This window comes from Danio rerio, chromosome 18, assembly GCF_049306965.1.
Source record: "Danio rerio strain Tuebingen ecotype United States chromosome 18, GRCz12tu, whole genome shotgun sequence".
In the NCBI taxonomy this organism is placed as follows: domain Eukaryota; kingdom Metazoa; phylum Chordata; class Actinopteri; order Cypriniformes; family Danionidae; genus Danio; species Danio rerio.
The window spans coordinates 50866475-50875000 of NC_133193.1; the positions used below are offsets into that span (position 1 = coordinate 50866475).

The 8526-nt window shown below is 35.5% G+C and overlaps 1 protein-coding gene across 10 annotated transcripts in view; it reads right to left on the reverse strand.

Annotated features, from left to right (window-relative positions):
* kirrel3b (kirre like nephrin family adhesion molecule 3b) overlaps nucleotides 1-8526 on the reverse strand; it is a 367679-nt gene that overhangs the window by 318170 nt on the left and 40983 nt on the right. The window lies entirely within an intron of this gene.

The window sequence follows — 8526 nt, forward strand, 5'->3', positions numbered from 1 at the left end:
AGCTAGGTTATTCATTCATTCATTCATTCATTATTTATTTATTTATTTATTTATTTATTTATTTATTTATTTATTTATTTATTTATTTATTTAATAATAATGATGATGATGATGATGATGATGCTAATGATGATGATATTAATATTAATAATAATAATAATATTATTAATAATAATAATAATAATAATAATAATAATAATAATAATAATAATAAAATAATAATAATAATAATAATAATAAAATAAAATAAAATAATGAAGATCAATTTTAACCATAAATATGTAATATAATATGTATCGTATTATGCATTATAATTACAATATTTGTACTTCAATAAATACAAATTTTATAGTCATATTAATTCAATATTAATGAATATTCCTTTCTTTTTATTAACTGAAATGCATTGAGGCTATTGGTTTCCATTCTTCTTTACAACAATACAACAGGTAAACCAGTGAACCGTCAATACAGTTAAATACAGCTTCACTCATCTTACACTAACCACTGCTTGCACAATTCACCTCCCATTCTTAGTTCAATATCCTATTTACAGCAGATTACAAACCATCAACAGACAACAGCCATGAAGCGGTTCATGATCCCACATCCAATCTAACCACCAAGGGAAAACCTGCGTATGATCAGACACCATTCAGATTGACCCAGCGCGGGGTGTCAGAGGTAATGGGATAACAGTCTGGATAGTTCTGGATGAGCAGGATTTGGGTTAAGTGCTTGAATGGGTACTGGAAGTGTTGGGGGCAGCTCTTCAGTAATGGTTGCTGTATGGATTATGACGGCCTGCCGCAGATTGTAGGGATTATGGGATTGACGGTTGTCTTGCGCGTGGATGGCACGGGAGATTGAGAGCAGATGGCTGTGATTTAAGTGTGATTATCCCGCCGCATTGTCACTGATCTCCCGTTTCATTTCATCTCGGACACTGAATCAAAGCCCAATCTCTTGCTCTGATGGAAACCATTGAGACTGGCCATCTCTTTTAGTCACACATTTTCCTTCCTCAACCCAATCCTAAAAAGTGTTAATATTCCCATTAAACATATTTAATCCAATATTTAAAAGTGCACATAAAAGTAGGTGGATGGAAACATTGCCATTGATGATATCCACAGTGTGGGGGATGCTATTTTGAGCTTGCCTCATACAGGTGAGTGGGTTTGACAAACCACCTGTAGAAAACACACTCTTTCGGCCATTTTAACAGACACTTGAACCTGTTTTGCACATTTCCACTACAAACAAAACAAAACAAAACTTTAATGTCTGCGCCAATGGTGTTGTGGTTAGTGCATCAACACATGCACTTCGGTGCTTGTGATGACCCGAGTTTGACCTCCACCTCGAGGTCATATGCTGATTCTACCCCTCCCTCTCTGTTTCCCACACTTGTCAATACTCTCTACTATCCTGTCCATTGACGGTGAAAACATGAAAAAAATAATTATAAAAAAAACAATATCAAACAAAACTAAACAAAATAAAACAAAACATCAAAAAAAAAAACAAGTGTCAAACAAAACAAAATCAAACAAAACAAAACAAAAAACAACATAAAACAAAACATCAAAGCAAACAAAAAAACAAAGCGTCAAACAAAACAAAATAAAACAAAACAACATCAAACAAAACAACATAAAATGAAACACAAAGTCAAAACAAAACAGTTTAAAAAAATAAAAATGGCATAAAACAAAATAACATAATTAAACAAAACATCAAAAAACAGCATAAAAAAAAAACAGAAAGCAAAACAAAACAAAACAACATCAAACTAAACAAAACAAAAAAAATTAAACAAAACGTCAAACGACTACATTAAACAAAGCAAAAAAAAAAGTCAAACGAAACAAAACAGCATAAAACAAAACAACATAAAACGAAACAAAACATCAAAACACAACATCAAACAAAATAAAAAACAGAAAGCAAAACAAAATTTAACAAAAAGAAACAACATCAAATTAAACAAAACAAAAACAAAAAACAAAATCAAACAAAACATAACAACATCAAACAAAATAAAACAACATCAAACTAAACAAAACAAAAAAAAAATAGAAAACAAAACAACAAACTTATTTGTAAGTCGCATGGATAAAATTGTCTGCTAAATGACTAAATATAAAGTACTATGCAAGTAAGTAGACTGGAAACCATTGCGACCGGTCATTTCTTTTAGTCACACACATTTTCTGTCCTCATTCCCCGTCCTAGTGGCATCCGGTTTTTTACTCTTCATCAAGTTTACTCTTCACCCGTGTCGCATTATCTAAAGGTCATGTCCTTTTAGATTTGTTCACCTAAATAATAGGAGCAATTTGAGATAAATACAAGATGCCTAGATGCTTTTTTTCCTGGTTTTGGTCCGGTCAGGAACTAATGAATGGGTCTGTCACATACAATATTGCACCCCAAAACAAGGTCACACAATGCCACCAAACTGATCCTAGAGCAGCAGTTTCTGCTTCTACTGAAACTCTTGCATTTGTACAGTATTTAGCACAATGCGCAGATTCACTCTCAGCCTACACCTCTTTGCTGATGTTAGCAGGAATGCTTTATTGATTCAAAAATGATAGGTTTGTACTGTAGTGTTGCCATAGGTACACTGTGGATTTACTCTTGTGTGTCGTTCTTCCAGTTGAGGTCGTGTGCAGAATCGTAGGTCTGGGTCATGGCTGTTTACATTTATCCCGCGTAATTAAAACTCTGTCGCACTGTAAACTGCGCACAGCTTTTAATTACAGGACTTAGATGAGATCTCAAGTTTCCCTGAACAGTAAATCTTCAAATCAATGGTGGTTTTGTCGAAACCTGCCTACTTAAAATCCTGCCTACTGCCTGAACTGGAGGCTATATATACAGTCTTGAGCATTCTTTGATTAGCGTGGCTTATAAACAGCATGTCACAATGACAGCAGTTCAACATTTGATTTGCTTTTTCATTTAAGACATGTTGAGCGTTTGCACAAAGATAAACATTTTCGTTTTCTCATCCTCCACAAACTTCATTTATTTTCTTTCTTCTGTTGATTGAAAATAAGATATTTAAAAGAATGCTTTAAACCATTTGCAAAGATGCAAATTAGATATGCACAAAACTGGAATATCCAGCCTGATCTCACGAGGAAACGTAAGTATTTTACATTTTGTAAGTTTAGTGGCTAATTCTTACAAATTCGTACGAGTTCAGTCGTGCGAAAATGTACGATTTTAAAAAGGAGGCGTGGCACCCAACCCCACCCCTAACCCCAACCATCATTGGGTGAGCAAATCGTACTAAATTGTACGAATTAGGTCGTACGAATTTATACGAATTAGCCACGAAATCAAAAAGCTACCAATTGCCTTGAGATTGTGTTGGAATATCGCATTTAAGATTCTCAAACATTCATTCATTCATTTTCCTTTGGCTTAGTGCCTGATTTATCAGAGGTCGCCACAGCAGAATGAACCACCGTTTGTTAAACATGCAACGAAAAAAATATATATGTGCTGCTTGTTCAAACTTAAAATTTTAATTTAAAATGAACTAAAACAACACAAATATTAAGATTTTCTTTGGGACAACTTAATAGCTTCATGTTCAATCCACTTAAATATGTCAAGCCAACTTAATCGATTTGTGTTGGGACAACATTCATTATTTGTGTGTAATGCTGATTTTTTTTTTTGCTGTGAACAAGCATTGTTCTGTTTTTATCATAGTTTAGGGTTCCACACAATTCATTCATGTTGTCCCAACACAAATTGATTAAGTTAACTTAACACTTTTAACAAATTTAAGTGTTTTAAGTGAAGTCAGGTTGTCGCTTAAATTTGTCGCTAACACGTTTACTCACTTTTTAAGTATCTAAATACCTTCATCTTTCCCAGAAATGGGTTGCGTCTGGAAGGACATCCACTGCGTAAAACTTGCTGGATAAGTTGGCGGTTCATTCCGCTGTGGCGACCCCTGATTAATAAAGGGACTAAGCCGACAATAAAATGAATGAATGAATATCTTTATCAGTGTATATTTTTTACCAATTGCCTACATTCCTGATAATATCTCAAAGATCTGATTTTTAAAAAAGTTATTCATCTTCATTTAGTCCCTTTATTCATCAGTGGTCGCCACAATGGAGTGAACCGGCAATTTATCCAGCATATGTTTTAAGCAGCGGATGCTCTTCGAGCTGCAACCCAGTACCATGTACACTCATACACACTCATTCACACACATTCATACACTATGGCCAACATAGTTTATACAGTTCACCTATTGCGCATGTGTTTGGACTGCGGGGTTCACCAGAGCACACGGAGCAAGGGAAAAAGATGCAAACTCCATACAGAAATGCCAACTGTCCCAGCCAGGACTCAAACCAGCAACCTTCTTGCTGAGAGGCGACAGTGCTAACCACTGAGCCACCATGTCCCACAAAAAGACAAGCAAATGTTGATTATTCCAAGCTTTTAAGCAATCCCTCCCCCCCACAAAACTATACAAGTATCCCTTTTGTGTTGTTACGGTTTTGCTATTGAACTGCTGGTGATGGTGACTCCCCCCACAGGAGCATGTTTAAACAAGGCTAATCTGCTCCCTGTCCTTGCTATATATGGCTTCTGCTAATCTCTTTTTAAAAGCTGTGCGAGGTTAACTCCAAAGCCACAGAGAAGACCCCTTTAAAAATAATGTGTTAAAACCGAGAGAAATGTGCATCATTTCTTTCCCGCTTGCATCTCAATTCTAGACGCTCGGCACATGGCTAACGGACAAGTACAGGTCAGACAGTGCCATCAACTGTGTCTCCAAACTCATCAGCGAGTGCTGTTTACTTAACGATCAGCAGAAATGATCCCTAATGATCACTAGAAAGCGGAGGTCACTCGTCAACATTAACACTAAAATCTAGCCGCAAATGTTAAATCGCATCTCATAAACACATCAGACGTTTATATTCATAAGCACATCAGACGATGCTCATGCTGATTTAAACCGCTTAATAAGACAAATATTGTGTGCATACAGGAATAATTATAAAAATTAAGTTAAGTCAACTTAATAGTTCCAAGTTACGTTTTTTTTTAAGTGAAATTAAGCCATCAAGAGTGTCTCCAAACTCATCAGCAAGTTCAGTTAATTAATTACTGAATACAGTAGCTTTATTGTATTTATTTAAGTATTTATTTCTTCTTATTTTTTATAAAGTAGTGTTTACTTATATTGACTGTCATTTATTTAGATTATTTTAGTTGTGTTGGGCTCATAGTTTACCCCTTTTTTATGATTTAATATTAATATTACGGTTCTTCGGAGTGTGCCAGTTTAGGTTCAGTTCAACTCACAGTTCTGATGTTTGTATTATAATGTGTTAAAAAGTTTCATGTTGGTCGGCGCAATAGCCTAGTGGTTAGCGTGTCGACATATGGTGCACCTCAGGGCGTCCCGTGTTCGAATCCTGGCGTGAGGACATTTCCCTACCCGACCCCCCCCCCCCCCCCCCCCCCCCCCTCTCTCTCCAACTTCGCTTCCTGTCTAAATACTGTCCTATCAAATAAAGACCAAAATAAATCTTAAAAAAAAAAAGGTGTCATGTTGGGGGTGTATACACTGTTTTAGGGGCGTGTTGCTTGACAGTTTCGGCTTCCCACCCAATGTAACAAGGGGGCAGAGCCAAGAGCTCCCACGCTCTGTGTTTGCAGCAGACAGGCTGACAGACAGAGAGAAGCTAAGCTAAGCTAGGATGAGCATTCAGCCTTACGTGTACGCTCGGACACAGACCAAGCAGAGAGTACAAAATCATTTGTGTCTTTGTATAGTTTCGCTGTACAAGTGCTGAGCAATACACTAAACTTACACACATGTCTGTCCAAACAGCTTGAAAAGTAGATATTTCACCATAGGTGCCCTTTAATGTCTGAATCGTGCCTATGCTGTAAAAATTTCAAACAATTCATTTGTGTTGGGACAACTTATTAGTTTTTATAAATGTAAGTTTATTGAACATAAAACAATTAGGTTGTCTTAAAATCTTAACAATTGTGTAGTTTTAGTGGATTTTAGCTAAGTAATTTTGACAAACAGCAAACTTTTTTGAGTCTATGCTAATCTTGTTAAAAAATACACAACATTCATTAATTTTTTTTACATTTACTGACACTAAGCATGCTGAGAACTAGAATTCTCTAAACTCATCTAAACTCATTTAGTTTAAGTTTAGTCTAAATCAATCACATTTTGCGTTTACCAGACTTGTTTCTATTAAGTTGAATGAACTTTAGTTAAACAAATGCACTCAAAGTGAAGTGAAATTTCGAGAGGAGCATGTGTTATGATTGTGCACTGCTGGCCACTCATCCGTAATCAGTAATAATCCAATCAGAGTGATTACAGCTTAGTTTAAATGGATCACTTTCTCCTTATTGCTATATCTTCTTTTTGGAAGAATCCCCCCTTCCACCCCATCTCCTCCTTTTTGTCCCCTTCTAAAGTCCCTTCTACTTCTTTTGTCCCCTACCTGATGCGATCTGGCGGCACTTCTTTTAGCTATTATGCTCCGAAAGTTTGTAACTGTCTCTCTCTTGAAGTGAAAGAATCCCCTAGTATTCATGTTTTTAAAAAGCGTGTTAAGACACATCTTTTTAAAATTGCGTATGAATACACAAGCTTTTAAGGTGTATGCATTTTATCTATATTGTTGTAGGTTTATGTGTGTATGTGTGGTGTGTGCTTGCATATATAAGGACTATTGTGTGCGTGATCATGTGGATATATGCTTATATTTTATGTACATGAATGCTTTTATCTGAGTATATGTGACTAGTTTATGTGGTCTATTTTAATGCTTTTTTGTTGTTGTTTGTGAGGCACTTTGAGTTGCATGTACACTGAAAAAAGTGTTGCATGCAGAACTGTTGCAACAGTTTATTTGTGTTGAATTTAAACAAACAAATTAAGTTTAGTAAGGTTTAACTTAATTTGTTTGTTTAAATTCAGCCCAAATAAATTGTTTACAACCTCCTAACGTAAAGAAATTGAGTAAATCCAAGGAATCATCTTTGAATATTTTTTTTTCAGTGTACACTGAAAAAAGTGTTGCATGCAGAACTGTTGCAACAGTTTATTTGTGTTGAATTTAAACAAACAAATTAAGTTTAATAATGTTCAACTTAATTTGTTTGTTTAAATTCAACACAAATAAATTGTTTATAACCACTTAAAGTAAAAAAAAAAGAGTAAATCCAATAAATTATCTCTGAATAATTTTTTTCAGTGTATGTTGGAAAAGTGCTATACAAATAAAATGTATTATTATTATTATTATTATTATTATTATTATTATTATTATTATTATTATTATATTATTATAGAGGGGAGCGATCGAGACCTACCTGATCTCTGATCCCCTGATAAGCTTCTAAACCGGGCGGGAGCCCTGGGCTCTAATATCTCCGAGCTCAGGGTTCTCTCCAGGGACAGCATGCCAAACCTGCTATAAATGCCAAGCATATCTAAGTGGGAACTCTTGAAATAATAATTTTGCAGCATGTTCAAACTACTTCAAATGAGATAAAACAACACAAATTTTACGTTTTTTTATTATTTATTTGTGTTTTTTTAAGGTGCAGCTTAATTGTTTTATGTTCAATACACTTTGTAAAAACTATTAAGCTAACTTAACCGATTGAAGGAATTGTGTAGAGCCTAACATTTCATTTTATTGAATGAACTGCACTGCTCTGTTGTATAGACCTCTATCATAGCTGCTGCATGGAGGGCGCCATAGCGACCAGCGTCAAAAACGTGCCAAAAACTTCCATTCACAGCATGTACAACTGGTAATTTGCGCTCCGAAAATGGGTTTCAATAACGTTTTTAATGGATAACAGAGTGTTTTTGTGACACACAACTTATAAGATTATAACGGCTTTAACAGACACATTTCTGTCACATGTGGTTCAAGCGCGTCAGAAATACGAGAAAAACGTTCTTCTAGTTCACATGTCTGCCGTCAGAAATACAGTGTGTGTTCCCGGCCTGTCAGCTGTTAGCTCAGCGGCTCTTTAACACACACACACACACACAGAGAGAGAGAGAGAGAGAGAGAGAGAGAGAGAGAGAGCAAACCAGAGTACTGGCATGAAACTTAACAGGTATGAAAGTCGTGCAATTTACAAAAATGAGCAATAAAAGTCTGTTATTGATCCTCTGCTGGCTGATTTGCTGTTCATTCTAATTGCGAGCCGTTTGTGTTTTATTTTGTGTGTTGTATTCACCACGGTTTGTGTTTTCTGTCATTTTAAAATTGACACTAGCCTATATTTTCACTTTGTCACAGTTATTAAATCAGTGTGTCAGTGGCACAGTACAGGCGTGTGTGTGTGTCAAACATTTTGGTGAATTACATTTGTTTGGGCTGGTTATATATGTGAAGTTTATGTATAAACAAATTTCGAGAGGATCACGTGCTTATGATTGCTAGCAGCTGACCCGCATTATCTAATTCACTACGATCC